Source organism: Mus caroli, unplaced genomic scaffold (assembly GCF_978045245.1).
Source record: "Mus caroli unplaced genomic scaffold, Mus_caroli_1 scaffold_6, whole genome shotgun sequence".
Classification (NCBI taxonomy): Eukaryota; Metazoa; Chordata; class Mammalia; order Rodentia; family Muridae; genus Mus; species Mus caroli.
Genome location: NW_028227261.1, coordinates 142652473 through 142662961, shown reverse-complemented (window position 1 = coordinate 142662961; position 10489 = coordinate 142652473). Strand labels below are relative to the sequence as shown.

At 42.5% G+C, this 10489-nt stretch overlaps 1 pseudogene; it reads left to right on the top strand.

Moving 5' to 3' along the window:
- Positions 1 to 238: 238 nt before the first annotated feature.
- On the top strand, positions 239 to 2292 carry LOC147004422 (polyadenylate-binding protein 4 pseudogene; annotated as a pseudogene).
- Positions 2293 to 10489: the final 8197 nt, after the last annotated feature.

The window sequence follows — 10489 nt, the reverse complement described above, 5'->3', positions numbered from 1 at the left end:
CCAGGAGCGGGCCATATCGTTTTTGAGAGCCTTTTGTCTTCGGGCTTTTGCAGTCCCGTGTAAGTCGTCCCGCACTCGGGTCCCGACTCGGAGCCTCCTTGCTCCAGCCTTCCCTGGGGTCGCTGGTGCCACCTGTGCACCGCGGAGCGTGCCATAGCTCCTGGGAGCCCCTTTTGTCCTGCAGTAGGCCTTGTTAGAAGTCCTCCTGGCGGGGCTCGGGGTCGTGGGGGGTGGGGAGATGATCCCTGCAGCCAGCAGCTACCCCATGGCCTCCTTATAAGTGGGCGATTTGCACTTGGACGTCACCAAAGCCATGCTGTATGAAAAGTTCAGCCCTGTGGGGCCTGTGCTGTCCATCCGGGTCTGTCGCGATATGATCACCGGGCGCTCTCTGGGTTATGCCTACGTCAACTTCCAGCAGCCAGCTGACGCTGAGAGGGCCTTGGACACCATGAACTTCGACGTGATAAAGGGAAAGCCAATCCGCATCATGTGGTCGCAGAGGGATCCCTCTTTGAGAAAGTCTGGGGTGGGAAATGTCTTCATCAAGAACCTGGACAAATCCATAGACAACAAGGCACTGTATGACACTTTCTCTGCCTTTGGAAACATCTTGTCCTGTAAGGTGGTCTGTGATGAGAACGGCTCTAAGGGCTATGCTTTTGTTCACTTCGAGACCCAAGAGGCCGCCGACAAGGTCATCGAGAAGATGAACGGCATGCTTCTCAATGACCGTAAAGTGTTTGTGGGTAGATTCAAGTCTCGCCAAGAGCGGGAAGCAGAGCTTGGAGCCAAGGCCAAGGAATTCACCAATGTTTATATCAAAAACTTCGGAGAAGAGGTGGATGATGGGAACCTGAAAGAGCTCTTCAGCCAGTTTGGTAAGACCCTAAGTGTCAAGGTGATGAGAGACTCCAGTGGGAAGTCCAAAGGCTTTGGCTTTGTAAGTTACGAGAAGCACGCGGATGCCAATAAGGCTGTGGAAGAAATGAATGGAAAAGAAATGAGCGGGAAAGCCATATTTGTAGGCCGTGCACAGAAAAAGGTAGAAAGGCAGGCTGAGCTAAAGCGGAAGTTTGAGCGGCTGAAGCAGGAGAGGATTAGCCGGTACCAGGGGGTGAATCTCTACATTAAGAACTTGGATGACACGATTGATGATGAGAAATTAAGGAAAGCGTTTTCTCCCTTTGGATCAATCACCAGTGCGAAGGTGATGCTAGAAGATGGGAGAAGCAAAGGGTTTGGCTTTGTCTGTTTCTCCTCTCCTGAAGAGGCGACCAAAGCTGTCACCGAGATGAATAGACGCATTGTGGGCTCCAAGCCTCTGTATGTCGCCTTGGCCCAGAGGAAAGAAGAGCGGAAGGCTCACCTGACTAACCAGTACATGCGACGAGTGGCGGGGATGAGAGTACTCCCTGCCAGTGCCATCTTAGATCAGTCCCAGCCTGCAGCTGGTGGCTACTTTGTGCCCGCAGTTCCGCAGGCTCAGGGAAGACCCCCATATTACACGCCTAACCAGTTAGCACAGATGAGGCCTAATCCACGCTGGCAGCAAGGCGGGAGACCTCAAGGCTTCCAAGGAATGCCTAGTGCCCTGCGGCAGTCTGGGCCTCGTCCAGCTCTTCGACATCTGGCTCCAACTGGTAATGCTCCGGCCTCTCGTGGCCTTCCTACTACTGCTCAGAGAGTCGGGTCTGAGTGCCCGGACCGCTTGGCTATGGACTTTGGTGGGGCTGGTGCCGCCCAGCAAGGGCTGACTGACAGCTGCCAGTCTGGAGGCATCCCTTCAGCCACAGTTGCTGCCGCCTCTCCCAAGGCTGTGACTCCATACAAGTGCGCCTCCAGTGTCCACAGCCCACACCCTGCCATCCAGCCGCTGCAGCCCCCCCAGCCTGCAGTCCACGTCCAGGGTCAGGAGCCCCTGACTGACTCCATGCTTGCTGCAGTGCCCCCCCATGAGCAGAAGCAGATGCTGGGGGAGCGTCTGTTCCCGCTTATCCAAACAATGCATTCAAACCTGGCTGGGAAAATCACCGGGATGCTGCTGGAAATTGACAACTCTGAGCTGCTGCACATGCTGGAGTCCCCCGAGTCCCTCTGCTCCAAGGTAGATGAAGCTGTGGCAGTCCTGCGGGCTCATCATGCCAAGAAAGAAGCTGCCCAGAAGGTGGACACTGTTGCTGCTGCTACCTCTTAGACAAGAAAAAAAGAGTCAAAAGCCAAATGACCCCTCATGGCATCCAGCTAAGGTCTGAAGACGTCCTAGTTTGTCTGTGGACCTCCACACCAAGGACAAAGTTGTAAATTCAATAGGTCATTTTGTATCAGAGGTCAATTATGAAGCACGTATAAATTTCAACTGTCAGAATATATTCTCTGGGTTCTTTTGTGACCCAGATGATACCTTTTTCTTTTCTATTGTGGGTTCTGGGTTTTTTTCCCTCATCCCAGAAATTGGTTTTGATGTACCCAAGACTTAAGTTTGTCAAATAAAGGAAATAAAATCTCCATTAAAAAAAATCATGGAAACTGAACAACTCTACTCAATGATCTCTGAGTCAAGAAAGTGTTAAGGGTAGGGTGGTGGGGCCAGGGTTACTGATCTCATTCGAGTGCCAAGTGCAAACCCCCCCCCCCTTGGAAACCATGTCCTTAGGATTAGTCGATGTTCATTTTCTGAAATATTCTTTTAACAAGATATCTGACTGCCAGGAATGCTTCATTTTGGTCAGAGTCCATCTACCCCCAAACCACCCCACCTAGTGCATTGTAAGTGCCCCATGGTGCACAGGAGAGTGCCGAGACTTTGTAGTACTGGTTGAGAGTACTCTCTCTGGCCTCCAGAAAGGAATGGAGATCTGTGCCCATGAGACTTTGAAGAGAACCCAGAGAAGGTACATGGTGTCAGGATGGGCTAAAGAACAGGCTGAAGAACAGTATTTGAATGCTGTGGTTGCCAAGGCCTTGTAAGGGTCACCATGGTACCAATACCCACAGTATGCAGTATCCTGCTCCCCAGCAGCCTTAATAGTGAGTCTGCTGAGTTGATTGAACAATAGGGTTCAGAAAAAAAATAATCTTAGACTTGAGGCACCTGGTTGCTAGGTTACCATGCTCATAGGTAAAGATGGATCAGACATATAGGGGTGGGCATTTAAAATTTATTTCAAACTCCAGGACACACAGTCTATTTAGTGTGTCAGGAAATAATACTACAGCAACAGAAAATACCTGGTTCTAGCACTTAAAAGTATGTGTTTCATCAAGGGTGGCAATGGCATGTACATGAGAGTTTATCCTAGAAAAATATCCCTGTAGTGGCTATTCCTGGTTTTCAACTTGACTATATCTGGAATGAACTACAATCTAGAATTGGAAGGCTCACCAGTGATCCTAATCTGGAGGCTGGGAGATAGAAGTTTCTGGCTTGGATCTTGGTATGGAGATCTTGAGGCACAGTGGCTATGAATTCCAGAAGATTAAGACAGGGAGATCTCGGAGTTCAAGGTCATCTGCGATTAAAGGTGTGGTGGCACATACCTTTAATCTGGCTACACCTTCTGCTGTAGACCACATAAGGACATTGGAAGAAGAAAGGAAGGAAGGCTCTATCTCCTTCGACTGCTTGCCATGTTGTATTGAGCAACTGCTTGATCCTTGGACTTCATTCACAGCTGCTGCTGACCATTGTTATGGAGTCGGACTGCAGACTGTAAGTCATTAACAAATTCCTTTTCTCTGTAGAGACTACTCATAAGTTCTGTGACTCAAGAACCCTGACTAAATCAGTCCCCAACAAAGGAAATGCGATATGTTTTTACATTATTTAAATTCCACTGAGGGTACAGGCTGTTTCGGTTCCTTGGCTTCGGTTTTAACAAAGCAATACAGAAAAAACACTCACTGATTTTTTATGCAATACAAGAATATCTTCACGGCAAATGATCTTCCCACTAGATCTTGTTTTTCTACTTTCCTAGTTTGTTCATAGACCCCCCATGTGTATAAACTCATCTCACTTGGTTTGAAAAGCACAGTTGCACATATATGAATGTTGTCTTTTAAAGTAAACACCCTTACAGACAGCACAAACATATTTTGGCATGAGAGTCCTAGCTAATGTATGGCTTCCAGGACAAAATGAAAAATGGCTTTTAATCTTCAATCTTTAAAGGTCAATTCTATTTTGCTGTCCTTTTTGTTATAATTGTATTTAACTCTTTATCCTTTTCTCCCCAATAAAATTGCCAGACATATTGCTTTTGGTTTTTTGATTTTTTTATCAGTAGCTTGCCTTGGTTTTTGCTTACTAAGAAAAGATAAGGATTTCTAATAAAAACACTGCTCTGCCCTTGGTATATATTCTTAATTCCTGTGGGAACTGCATCTAAAAGTGTTTGATGACTTTTGAGTCAACATTATGTCTTTGTCAAAAGATTAACATTTCTCTGGTTTGTAGAATGTACGACAAAAGTTGTATGCTCTCAAGTAGGCCCCTGAAAAGAAAAATCTTTTGAGTCACTATTTCATTGAACTGCAAATAATGTATCTGGATACACTTAAAATTAATGAAGACTAAGAAAGGAGAGTTAGAATGGTTGGATTAATCTGCAAGCATGCTGTGGGTGCATTTTGACTCCAGTTTTCCTTGAAGATATGCAACTTGACAAAACTTCTAGGAAATAGTGTTTATCTGTAGTGCAAGGACTTGACATAGAGAAACACAGTTAACTTCAAAATAACTAGACACTGTAGGCTCACTGGGCAATAAGAACACTAGGAAATAATATAAACTAAAACCATTAAGCATAAATTTGAGGTTGTATCATCTATGTTATTCTTGTTGGTGAGTAATTGAAGAGCATGCAGCTCAGCCAATTCATAATAGCTTAAATGAAAAAAAAAGCATAAGTCTGAAGGTGTATGACTACTGATCTTTGTTTAGCATACTGGTTCATCCGTCTTAATTTTAGGTGGCTGCCATATACCAGACAACAACTTTCAAATTTAAGATATGAGTAAGGAAAGGAGCTAAACAGCAGGTTTTTCATGACTCCTCAATTAATATTGCAAATAGTTTCTCATATCTTGTGCTAAATTTATTTTCATATATATTTCAATCATTTTTCAACAACCCTGAGTAAGTAGTGTAATTATCTTCAATGTAACTCAATGCTACCCACTTGAGATGTAGGAGTTATTCATTAAAGTGCCAGAAACTAGTGGAGTGTGTACTAATGACAGCTGAGAAGAAATATACCAGTGAAGGAATGGGTTCAGAGGAAAAAAAAAGCATGTCCTCTGGAGTACTGACTACAAGGTAGCCACCAAACTTTGCTCTCTTTACAATATCAATAGTAATGTGTTATCTTTCTGGAAATCATCATTGCTCTATTAAATGGAGAGAAGAACTGGATATTTAAATTTCACTTAAATTTTCTGCTTTCAATTTGCTGAAACAAAATTTGAATTCCATCATTTAAGCTATAGAAGTTGCTTAACCTAAATGTTTTGTCTACTAACAATATAAATGCTGTGTAGGGCATTAAAATAGAGAAATAGTCTTTCATACTAGCATTTGAATGATCGTGTTTTACATCTAGGGGCATGATTTCATTACAGTGTTTGTGATAGAAGCCATGCAGTATTAATAAAACATAAGACGAAGCAGATAAAAGTAAATAAATGCTATAGTTAATGAGGCATAAGAGTGAAGAGACAAATATTTTGAGGAATTTTGCAAAAGAAATGTAAGAACAGAAGTTTTCTTAAAAGACACATTCCATATTTTATTTACATTTTAAGACTAACTTTCATCTCAAAATCACATATCCATACACCTATTTCCTTTTTGTTGACTTCACTTAAAACATCTAAGCATGTTTTACTAAACAAAGACTGTAAACAAATTATTATGTCTGTTACATGTAACAAACGGGAACAGCTTTTAACAGAAATTCAAATCCCCCAACATCTTTTATTATGAATACAGGTATCACAAGAATCCTGAACCTATATTTGATATTAATAGTGGTCAGAACCCACACCGCTTCAAGAATTAACACAACTGTTGACTATTCATTGTATCTGCTACTTTAAACAATTCCAACTGCAGCTCTAAATATGATAAAGCATGCCATTTCTGTTCTTCCTTCTTGAGACTTTACTTTCCAGAAAAACAAATGTTTCCATGGCCATCTGACACTCTTTTGCCATGTTTTAGTCTTGAAAACCTGAATTCCATTTTGAGTACTTCAGGTTCATGTTTAAATGACAATGCTTAAGAAGAGAAAGAAAAATTGTGCTGCACGTCTCTTGTTACCTGAAAACATAATAGATATACATATATTAAATATATTCTTGCAACTGTCCAGGTCATGTTTACCAGCTGCAATTCTTTTACTTAATGTGTGGGCATTTTGCATGGTGATATTTAATCAAGACATTAATGACTTAAATGCTATAGGAATTTTGCCATGTTGCTAATACTGGTATGCTCCGTGCATCCACCATTCCACTGGAATTATTGATTCCATTCATATTCATTGTTGTTACAAATCTAACTGATGGAGGAGCTTCTGGGTATTTATATCCACTTTCAGGCTATATATCCTGTTTTCATAGTTTGTCCTTGGTGGCCCAATAATCATGCCTGTCCACCTTGTAAGTGTCATGTCTTCTTCATCATCTTCAAGGCCCCAGATAACAGTACCATCACCTACTCCTTTTTGTCCTTCAAGTTCTTCCAACAAGTGAACATTATGAGGAACTTTAACTCCTGTGGAGACTGCCATCTTCTCGTGCTACCAGACACAGAAGTTTTTGGTTTTTTGTTTTAAATTAAATATAAAGGAAATATATCTGTAAGAGAAGAGGAAATGCTCAAAAGAGGACATTTAAAATATCAAATTTTCTCTTGTTCAAGAAGAGTAAAGAAAGAACTAAGTTAGAAGGCTGGAAGAACTCCACATTTGTATTAGTCAGGGTTCTCTATAGTCACAGAACTTATGGAATGAATCTATATATTAAAGGAATTTTTTTGTGATGACTTACAGTCTTTAGTCCAACTATCCCAACAATGGTCTGCTGTGAATTAGAAGTCCAAGGATCTAGTAGTTTCTCAGTTCCACGAGGCTAGTTTTTTCATCTGGTCTTCGGTAGAAGTATGTTCCAACAGATGTGCTGGTAAGTAAATGCAAGCAGTGAAGAAGAGGGAAACTTCCTTCTTTCAATGTCCTTATTGAGGTCTCCAGCAGAAGTGAAGAGTAGAAAAATACCTACTGCCCTGAAAATATGGGCCCCGGCCCCCTGCCAGATGGCCTAATTATCTGGAACATTTGAGAAAAACTAATGCAGAATGTTTCAATGTCCCAGGTGCCTTGAAACAAACATCTGCCCCCAGACTTCCCCTATTTCCTCCCTGATCCTCCCCCTGGTTTCTGGTTTTTGCCTTTATAAGCCTGCTGAAAAATAGGGTCGGGGTCGTACTCCTCTACCCCTGCGTGGTGTTTGAGTCTCGTCCCCAGCATGGTGGTTTGAGCTCTTGTCCCATCTTCTCGCTGTTAATAAACTTCCTCGTGTGATTACAGCAAGTTCGGTCTCAGTGTCTTGCTGGGTGCCCGCTATTTCCGAGAATTGAGTAAAGGTCTGTCTATGGGGGTGGGGGTGGGGGGGGTCCTTCATTTTGGGGGCTCGTCTGGGATCTGTGCTATTACCTTGGGGTCCTAGACCACTTGGAGGTAAGGTTCTCTGTTTTGTCTTGTTTCTGTGTCTGTATTCTGTCTAAAAATCTGGTGCGATTGCAGTTTCGGTTTTGTGGAAGCTCTGTGAGACCGCACTCTGAGAGGGAGAATGGGGTGGATAGAGATAGTTGTATCTGATGTCCACTGTCCGTTCGCCCTGGGAGACAACCCAGGAGGCCAGGGGGAGGACCAGGGATGCCTGGTGGACCCTCGCGGGAATAGTCAGGAGATAAGTCTTCTCCTTGACATCTGTGTCAGCGACCTGATTATCCATGGACGGAGCCACAGCCACCCCCTTTACCCTTTTATGTCTGTCCCAGAGATAGAAAAAGTAAAAAAGAGGCTCGCCGGTGCGGGGGAGCAGAGGGCTTCTTCTGTAGTCAGTGGGGATGTGAAACCACTGGTACCACTTATTGGCACCCTTCCTCTAGCTGGGATCTTATTGTAGTGTCCAGACGAAATAAGGGCCATGATTCTTTAAACATCACTTTTACTCAGAAAGGAAAAGAGGCAAAGGAAGATTGGATAAAGGGGAGGCAGTGGGGCCTAAGATTTTCTATGCCTCTAGTCCCCCCTATTACTTCTAAAGATTTCCCTAGGCTCCTGTACCATGATGACAGCTCTTTTGTCGATGAATTCGACCATCAAGTTCGCCATAAGCGAGAGCCCATTACCATGACTTTGGTGGTCCTCCTGGGTCTAGGGGTGGCGGCTGGGGTTGGCACAGGTACAACCGCCTTAATTCAGACCCCTCGATACTTTGATGACTTGTGAACTACCATGGTCACTGATCTGAGGGCCACAGAGCAGTCCATAACTAAACTCGAAGAATCCTTGAACTCCCTGTCAGAGGTAGTACTGCAAAATAGGAGAGGGTTAGACCTCCTTTTCCTCATAGAAGGAGGACTTTGTGCAGCCCTAAAAGAAGAGTGTTGCTTCTATGTAGACCATTCTGGAGTAATTAAAGATTCTATGTCTAAACTCAGGGACCGATTAGACAAGCGCAGAAGTGAAAGAGAAAATAGACAGAGCTGGTTTGAAAATTGGATTAATAAGTCTCCTTGGTTTACCACCCTTGTTTCTACCCTTGCTGGTCCCCTAATCATTCTTTTCCTTTTGCTCACTTTTGGACCTTGCATTCTTAATAAGTTAGTGGCTTTTGTAAAAGACAGGGTAAATGCTGTACAGGTAATGGTGCTCCGACAACAGTACCAGACTTTGCCGGGAAAAAGAAGAGGGGTTGCTCTAAGATTAGAGCGACTCACAAGAAGAAGTGGGGAAATGAAGAGCGGAAAAATACTGACTGCCCTGAGAACATGGGCATTATTAAATCTTTTGATACTCACATACTTTTTTCACCTTTAATAGGTATGTCTTTTTGTGTGTCACACATGTATTTATAGTGCATTAATTCTGAAATGCTTAGAAATACAATCTTTTTTAATAGAACATATACAGAAAAATATACACCACCATATGTAGGATGATGAAAGAAAGACTATGTAATCCAGAAAAAAAAAAAAACCTTTTTTTTAAACAGCATAATTTTCTTTAATTTCCCCTCTGCTCCCAGTTTCACAGTAGCATTTCATTTTACAGTTTAACCTGTCAAGTGAGTATAAAGTGATTCTACATTTGCAAGTTAGATGACATGAAAACAGAAATGTGATTTCTTTTTGTAAATTAGTTTTCATCTTCTGTAACATCTAATTCTTCATCATCTTCATCTTCTACTTGTTGGTCAGTCCTTGTTTGGCTGGTGGATATCTGTTGAAAAATAACACATGAAAAAATTTTTTTACATGTCTGGCATCTTATTACCTATTTTTATGAGAAAGGGACTATAGAACAAATATTTCAGAAAATAAGTTCCCTGTGATTTTTAAGGTTGAAGTCTCTATTTCTATATCTGATTCTAGTAGTATCCTTCAGTAACATAAAATACCATTACTGTGTATTGTGAATTAAATGGTAAGTTAAAATAAGTTAAATTTAAACAGCCTTTCACTTTGATAATCATCAAAGAGGATGGTAGAACCAGGTAAGTCTGTTTGATAGCAGCAATGCTGATAATAGAAATGCTGTGTTATGGATTGAAAAGATAATACTAGTTATACATGTTTCGTTTCCCTTGGATATCTTACTTATAGCTTCTCTGAGGGTGATTTACACCACCCAGGATACAATGGGCAATGTTTGAACATCAGAAGTGTTGTGTTGTGCATGTGTATTGCTGCAGACAGATGTTGCATAATATCTCTACAGTATACATACAATCTTAACTCTACCTAACCCCCAGGAACTTGATCTCAAGTTAGTAGGGCCTGTACTGGCTAGTTTTGTGTCAACTTGACACAACTGGAGTTAGCACTGAGAAAGGAGCTTCAAGTTGAGGAAATGCCTCCATGAGGTCCAGCTGTAAGGCATTTTCCCAATTAGTGATCAAGGGGGAAAGCCTCCCTGTGGGTGGGACCACTCTGGGCTGGTAGTCTTGGGTTCTATAAGAGAGCAGGCTGAGCAAGCCAGGGGAAGCAAGCCAGTAAAGAACATCCCTCCATGTCCTCTGCATCAGCTCCTGCTCCCTGATCTGCTTGAGTTTCAGTCCTGACTTCATTTAGTGATGAACAGCAATGTGGAAATGTAAGCTGAATAAACCCTTTCCTCCCCAACTACTTCTTGGTCATGGTGTTTGTGCAGGAATAGAAACCCTAACTAAGACAGGGTCTAAGACTTGTACTCATAAATGT